Raw genomic sequence first — 7,500 nt, 5'->3', positions numbered from 1 at the left:
TCTCTCGCTCTCTCTATCTCTCTCGCTCTCTCTATCTCTCTCGCTCTCTCAATCTCTCTCGCTCTCTCTATCTCTCTCGCTTTCTCTATCTCTCTCGCTCTCTCTATCTCTCTCGCTCTCTCTATCTCTCTGGCTCTCTCTATCTCTCTGGCTCTCTCTATCTCTCTCGCTCTCTCTCTCTCTCTCTCTCTCTCTCTCTCTCTCTCTCTCTCTCTCTCTCTCTCTCTCTCTCTCTCTCTCTCTATCTATCTCTCTCTATCTCTCTCTCTCGCTCTCTCTATCTCTCTCGCTCTCTCTATCTCTCTCGCTCTCTCTATCTCTCTCGCTCTCTCTATCTCTCTCGCTCTCTCTATCTCTCTCGCTCTTTCTATCTCTCTCGCTCTTTCTATCTCTCTCGCTCTCTCTATCTCTCTCGTTCTCTCTATCTCTCTCTCTCTCTCTCTCTCTCTTTCTCTTTCTCTTTCTCTTTCTCTTTCTCTTTCTCTTTCTCTTTCTCTTTCTCTTTCTCTTTCTCTTTCTCTTTCTCTTTCTCTTTCTCTCTCTCTCTCTCTCTTTCTCTCTTTCTCTCTATCTCTCTCTCTCTCGTTATCTCTCTCCCGAAGAGAGAGGAAAGGGGGGGGAGAAAGAGAAAGAGAGAAGGGGATTTAAATCAAGAAAAAAACCCACATCATCACTCTCTTCCTCTCCCGGAAGCCAAGAACGCGCCCATTGCAACGCCGCCCGCCTCATGTCGTCGGCGTTCGAATTCCGAAATAAGAAGCGGTGACTTGACCTTCCGAATGAAACGGGAACAACACCCGCTTGTACAGGGACTGCTCTGCGGACAGGCGGGGCGGGAAAGAACGGCCGCGGAAATTCCTTAACGTTCATTTTTCCTTTCTCTGTGCGTGGAGGAGGGGAGAGGAGGGGAGGGGGGAGGGGAAGAATGGGGGAGGAGGGAGGAGGGAAGAGGGGAGGGAGGAGGATGGGGGTGGAGGAGTGGGGGAGAGGTGGAGGAGGAGGAGGCGCGCGGCTGGCAAGAAGTATGGACAGAAAAGGTCAAATCGTGTCCTCAAGGAAACAAATAACCATTTGCCGACCACTACCAGGCTCCTCCCCCTCCCTTCCCTACCCTCCCCCTCCCTTCTCTCCCCTCGCCTCCAATCCCCTCGCCCCCTCACTCCCGTCTCCTTCTCCTCCTCCAGCTTTTCTTCTTCCTTTTCCTAATCTTGCTTTTCGTCTTCATTTTCTTCTTGTTTTTTCTTCTTCTTCTCTCTTCCCTCCTCCCTCCTTCACCCTCCATCTTCTTCCCTCCCCCTTCCTCTTTCTTCCCTCCTTCCTTCACCTTCCTTCCTCCTCCTCCCTCCTTATCCCTCATCCCACTTCTCTCCTCCCTTTTCCCTCGTCTTCCCTCCTCCACCTTCCTCTTCCTCCTTCCACCTCCCTCCCTCCCTCCCTCTTCCTCTTTCCTCCCTCTCACCTCCCCCTTCCTCCTCCCTCCCCCTCCCTCCCTCCTCCCCCGCCCCCGATCTCGCCCCTCACACAACCTGTCAAAATAGTCCCCGCCCATTCACCCGTTGCCATGACAACCGTGGAAGTACCGCCCCCTCTCCCGCGTCTCGCTCTCCTCTGGCTCCTCCCTGACCCCGGGCGCTGGCCTGCTCGCTGCATCCTCCTCTCAGTCACCCGGAGCGATATTCACGCTGCCTCTAATATCGAGAGGAAATGAGCTAATTACAAAGCATACCCATAAGACAGAACGTTAATGTCTAAGGGAGGAGTGTCTGTCGTTGACGAAAGGTTTTTTGTTTTTTTTCGAATCACGATTCTTTGGGTTAGGGAAGTCGACGTTCGAGCCGCCGCCGCTCAGGAAATGCTGTAAACATCAGACATTTCTCTTTCGTTTTTAGGAAATTTCCGTCGAGACGTTGCTTTTAATGGATGATTTGGAAATAAACAAACAAAAATAACATTTATTTGTGATGTGTATAGCTCGCAGCTGCCTCTGATTTCCAATGTGTTTCATATATGTAACTATTTCTTAGGTTGATATAAAATATACCTTATTTTTTAAGTAGGTACCTTTGCGCAGGTTAAACGTTTGATCCTAAATGTATGAACACACTGAACTAAATGAACGCAAGTGTAATTTTGCAGACTTCATATATCTTTCTTTCCTCTAATACTTTTCTGTGTGTTTACCTATGCACAGTATGTGTGTTTACTAATATATATATATATATATATATATATATATATATATATATATATATATATACATGTCTTATGGTATTTTCATTTGATACTGAGTACGAATATAATTTCACCTTTTATAAACATCAATCCAGTCTCACTTTTGCCGTAGCTGGACATAAACGTTGCGCATGGTAGATGTTAGCGCGCCCTGCCAGGTGTAGGGCGCAGTCTGGGATTGTGGTATAGTTGTGTTATGACCCATGTGTGTGTTCTGACCCCAGCAGGTATGGCGACGGAGGACGACTGGTACAAGAAGGGGCTGGCCTCGCCCTGCTTTTCGGGGCTGCAGACGGCCGCCGACGAGGACTGGTACAAGAAGTCTCTCACAGCGCTCTCCATGAACACCACGCATCACCCAAACTTGTCGGCGCCCATGCTTCAGTATCAAACCTAGACGTCCACCTGCGGTCTCTAGCGGCCGCCGGGGGGTCCGCCCACCAGTCGCCATCCGCAGCAGCCGCCGCCGCCGCCTACCCGTCCTATTACTCCAGCTACTACCACTACTACTACGGGTACTCGGCCGGCGAGGCTCTGCAGGGGCCCTCCAGCGCCGCTAACACTGAGCATGGGTCGCGCCACACCTCGAACCACGCGACAGGCACGCCTGTCTCCTCCGCGACCGCCACCTCCTACGGCCACCCGCCCTACGCCCTGGAGGTCGAACCCAGCGCATCCGAGTACGAGGCCGGCAGCGGCAGCAGCAGCAACAGCAGCGCCGCCAACAACATCAGAAGAGAGACGGGCTCCGAGTTCTCGGCCAGCCCCGCGCCAACGCAGCTCCAGGAATACAGCAGCTTAATGGGCGGAGGCTGCAACCTCTCGAGTCAGGACGCCTCCACGGGCGACCCCAAGGCGCCCGCCGTGTACCCGCCGCCGCTGCTGCCGCCGCACTCGCACCCGGGCTTGTCCTACACACCGGTGTCCGAGTCCTACGCACACCTGGAGGGGGACTTCAGCGCCGCCTCGCTCTCCGGCTACGAGGCCAACCCCCGCGCGCTGCACGACTTCGCCTCCCACGACCACTTGCAGCCGCAGGAGTCCGGCCACGACCACGAGGGCGTCTCCGACCCGGAGGGCGAACAGCTCCTCCACGACGCCGCATAGCTCGGGGTCCTGCGAACGGGCGCCGCCGCCGCCGCTCTCGAAACCTCCTCTGATATGAGGTCCTTTTTGTGAACCTGAACAAACGTTCAAAGGAATGACTGAAAAGGACTGTTATGCTCTACGGAAAAGAAGCTTTGTTTCATATTTATCGTAGACTGGATTGATTTCACGTCATATTATGTTTGTGTAACTCCTTCCTAAGCGATGTTTATACTTTATGAATAAGATGCGTAGCGCACAATCAAAAAAATCTAGTCTTGAGTGTAAGATGCTTGAAGCTCCGAATGAACTGCAGCCTTTTGGATCGAGATGCGGAAGGCTCAGGGATGGACCTCGCAGCCTCCTCGCAGAGGAGACGTCGGTATGACATCGGCCTCGGAAAAATGAGATGTCACAAACGTATTAACAAAGTTCTAGTCCCTCTTGCATAGGGTTCGATGCCTATTTGCGATTGGAATACCTTTTTTCGTCCTGAAATCTTACATGAATTGTGATTTCTCGCACGGGACAGGGGCCTGCAAAGTCCATCTTTTGGAAGTGAAAAGAGCTTCATTTTCATCTAAGCTGACCGTTTTGGATTAGATAAACCATTCCTTGGCGAAAAAACAAACAAGAATGCCCTTCGGTCTATTCGGCGTGGTTCTCACCACCTCCTCAATTGGTTTGCCAAACGAAGCATTTTCGCAGCTTAAAATGTTTGTGTTTTATAATCGAGTTTGTTATGAGAAGAAAGAAGTAAGGCTCTTGTTTCATTGTTTTTATCGTTTTTGTTGCAGGAGAACCTCTCTAGCTTCGCAGTTTTTCGACATTTTTGTCCCGTGGACTGAGTACCGCGCCGCCGTCTGTTCCCGCGCGCCCTCGTAGCGTCTGTTGCTCCTGGCGGCTGCCAACCGCGGCTCACTTATTTTATTACGCGAGTTCGATGCTGCCCTGTTCTAGTACGAATATTTTCGGGTATGTGTGATTTCAAACTTTAGCCCGCAATAATACATTAGAAATATTTTTGTACAAGAACAATGCACTGTCGAGAGATGGATTTCACGTCGTTTCGAATGTTCTTCTACGACCGCTAAAAGCTACCCGATCCCCCTTTATTGTATCTAACCCAGATGACGTTTTCTGACAAGAGCAGATCTTCAAGTTCCTCCAAGTGTTTCTTACCGTGAATACAAGTTTTGCAACGGTGTTTTTGCAAAATAAATTTAATTTATGATAGGACTAGTCTTAATATGAAAATACTCTTATAAATATCTCATATAAATACTTCAAACTGCGTGTCTGCGACTATCGGTGTATATGTACTATGTATTATAGATATTAGTCAATGTTTATGCTGACTGAGCGAAGTGGATGCTTTTACACTGTTACTATAGTTCGAACGTATTAGAATATATTGACGTTTTTCCATTCATTCCCTCAACATTCACTCTTGCTTTTGTCTTTAGATCATTTCTTTTTGTAAGCGATCAAAACATAATAACCAGGAAAAAGCATCCCCTTCCACTAGGATAGTAAGGTTTCATGGTTAACGTAACAAAAATAAATAATAAAAAAAGATAAGAATACCACAAAAATATCCGAAAACCATAAAAAAACTGTAAATACCTCTTGAAGGGCCGACGGGGTTGCCAGCACCCCCGTTTTCCCGCCAAAAAAGTCGTTGACGCTCTGAACTGTTTTTGATGATGTAGTTCGCGGAGTGTATCCAATTGCTCTTTAAAACGACAAACCCCTTGTCTTGAATGATTGCTGAATGATGTGTTATATACGACTGCCTCTGTGTCGGGGTCACTGGACGGAGGTCGACGGCCCATGTACTAAAGGGAGAGAGAGAGAGAAGGATGTGGAGGAGGAAAATATTTATATATATGGATGTATGAATATGTGTATGTATATGTATATATATATACATAAACATATATATATGGTGAAGGAAGACCATAATGATAAATATTGTTGAGAAAAGGAAGGTGAAAAACGACACAGGTCTCTGGCGCCGTTTCTGTGCTCGTCGTTCGAGCCAAGTGCAGAGGAAACAGAACAAGAAATCGATAATCATTCACTTTTTATCTTTCTTGGGAAGAAATGGTGACTGAACGAGAAGTGAGCATCTTTCCCCTTGCTTGTCCAGTGCTTGTTAACTACCCCATGACGATTACTTCCCAGCTAGGTTATACTGAAAACGCACAACTCTATAAGTCACTGATGTTTAGGCTCAAAAGTGGACAAGCAAATTAACTTTAACTGACAAACAAGAACAAAGAGCCACAAGCATAAAAAAAAAACCATAAAAATCTGCATCTCTCCACCTGGCGTTCGCTTCGCAGAGTCACAGACAGACAAGCAGACACCACTCGATGATCCCGAAAGGCCGTTCCCAACATGGCGTCCCGTCTCTCCCTAACCCCCGGCAGCAGAGCTCCCCGTCCCCCGCCCCATACCCCCTCCCCCTCCCCCCTCACCGTCGTCTAGTCGTAAGGAAAGGCTGGCAGCCGATGTGACTGTCGTGGCCGCCTTTGTAAACCACGTGCAATAAAGCGCCAATAACAAACGCCATTTTGTTTCATTAACATGTAGTAGGCAGAAGACAGAACAAAAGGCTGATATGAAGATGAAGATGCATTCAGTATCTACAAATACATACACACACACACACACACACACACACACACACACACACACACACACACACACACACACACACACATATAGATATATATAGATAGATAGGTAGATAGATATATCATATATATACATATATATACATAAATATAACTATCTATCTATCTACATAAATATAAATACATATATACATATATACAAACACACACACACACACACACACACACACACACACACACACATATATATATATATATATATATATATATATATATATATATATATATATTCATATACATACATAAAGACAGACATATCTATCTATCTATCTATCTATCTATCTGTATGTATGTATGTATGTATGTATGTATGTATGTATGTATGTATGTATGTGTATATACATATACAAACATACATATATACATATATACATATATATATAACACTTGTGCCTCGCCGTGGCACAAGTGTTATATATATATATATATATATATATATATATATATATATGTATATATATGTGCGTGTGTGTGTGTATGTATATATTTATATACATACATTCTATATACATATAGATACATATATACATACATATACAATTATATATATATATATATATATATATATATATATTTACACAATTACATATGCATATACGTAAATATAGGTACATATATATATATACATATATAAATACAAATGTACATATATACACACATACATATATATATACGTATGCTTGTATATTCTATATATATGATGAATATATAAACATATATTTATCTATCTACATGTCTACCTATCTATCTATCTATCTATCTTCCTATCTACCTATCTATCCATCAATCTATATGTATACTTTCATTTATATATGAATAAACATATATACATATACTTACATATAAATATATATACATATATATATATATACATATGGCTTCCAGTGTCTCCTGCATATATATATATATATATATATATATATATATATATATATATATATATATATATATGCATATATATAGAGCGCCGTCGTGAGTTCGGACGTGGGCTGCTCGCAGCCTACATCGACCTCAAGAAGGCGTTTGATACGGTGCATCGCGAATCACTCTGGGAGATCCTGAGGCTAAGAGGAATTCCAACAAGGATTAATGGACTAATAGCAAACCTGTATACAGGCACTGAAAGTGCTGTAAAGTGTGGTGGGGGCCTGTCGAGCTTCTTCCCTGTTAGTTCAGGCGTGAGGCAAGGCTGTGTTCTTGCACAAACACTTTTCAACACTTGCATGGATTGGATACTGGGTAGAGCTACTGTCCAAAGTCACTGTGGAGCAACTCTGGGCAATATCAAGGTTACAGACCTTGACTTTGCTGATGATGTTGCCATTCTATCTGAATCTCTGGAAACCCAAATGGCGGCTCTTGATGCATTTAGCAATGAAGCAAAGCCCCTGGGGCTAGAGGTCTCCTGGACCAAGACCAAGATCCAGGATTTTGGGGGCCTACTAGGAGACCATGTGCAGTCGGTACGTGCTTGCGGTGA

This window comes from Penaeus chinensis, chromosome 4 (genome assembly GCF_019202785.1).
Source record: "Penaeus chinensis breed Huanghai No. 1 chromosome 4, ASM1920278v2, whole genome shotgun sequence".
NCBI classification, from domain to species: domain Eukaryota; kingdom Metazoa; phylum Arthropoda; class Malacostraca; order Decapoda; family Penaeidae; genus Penaeus; species Penaeus chinensis.
Note: the sequence above shows the minus strand (reverse complement) of the source record.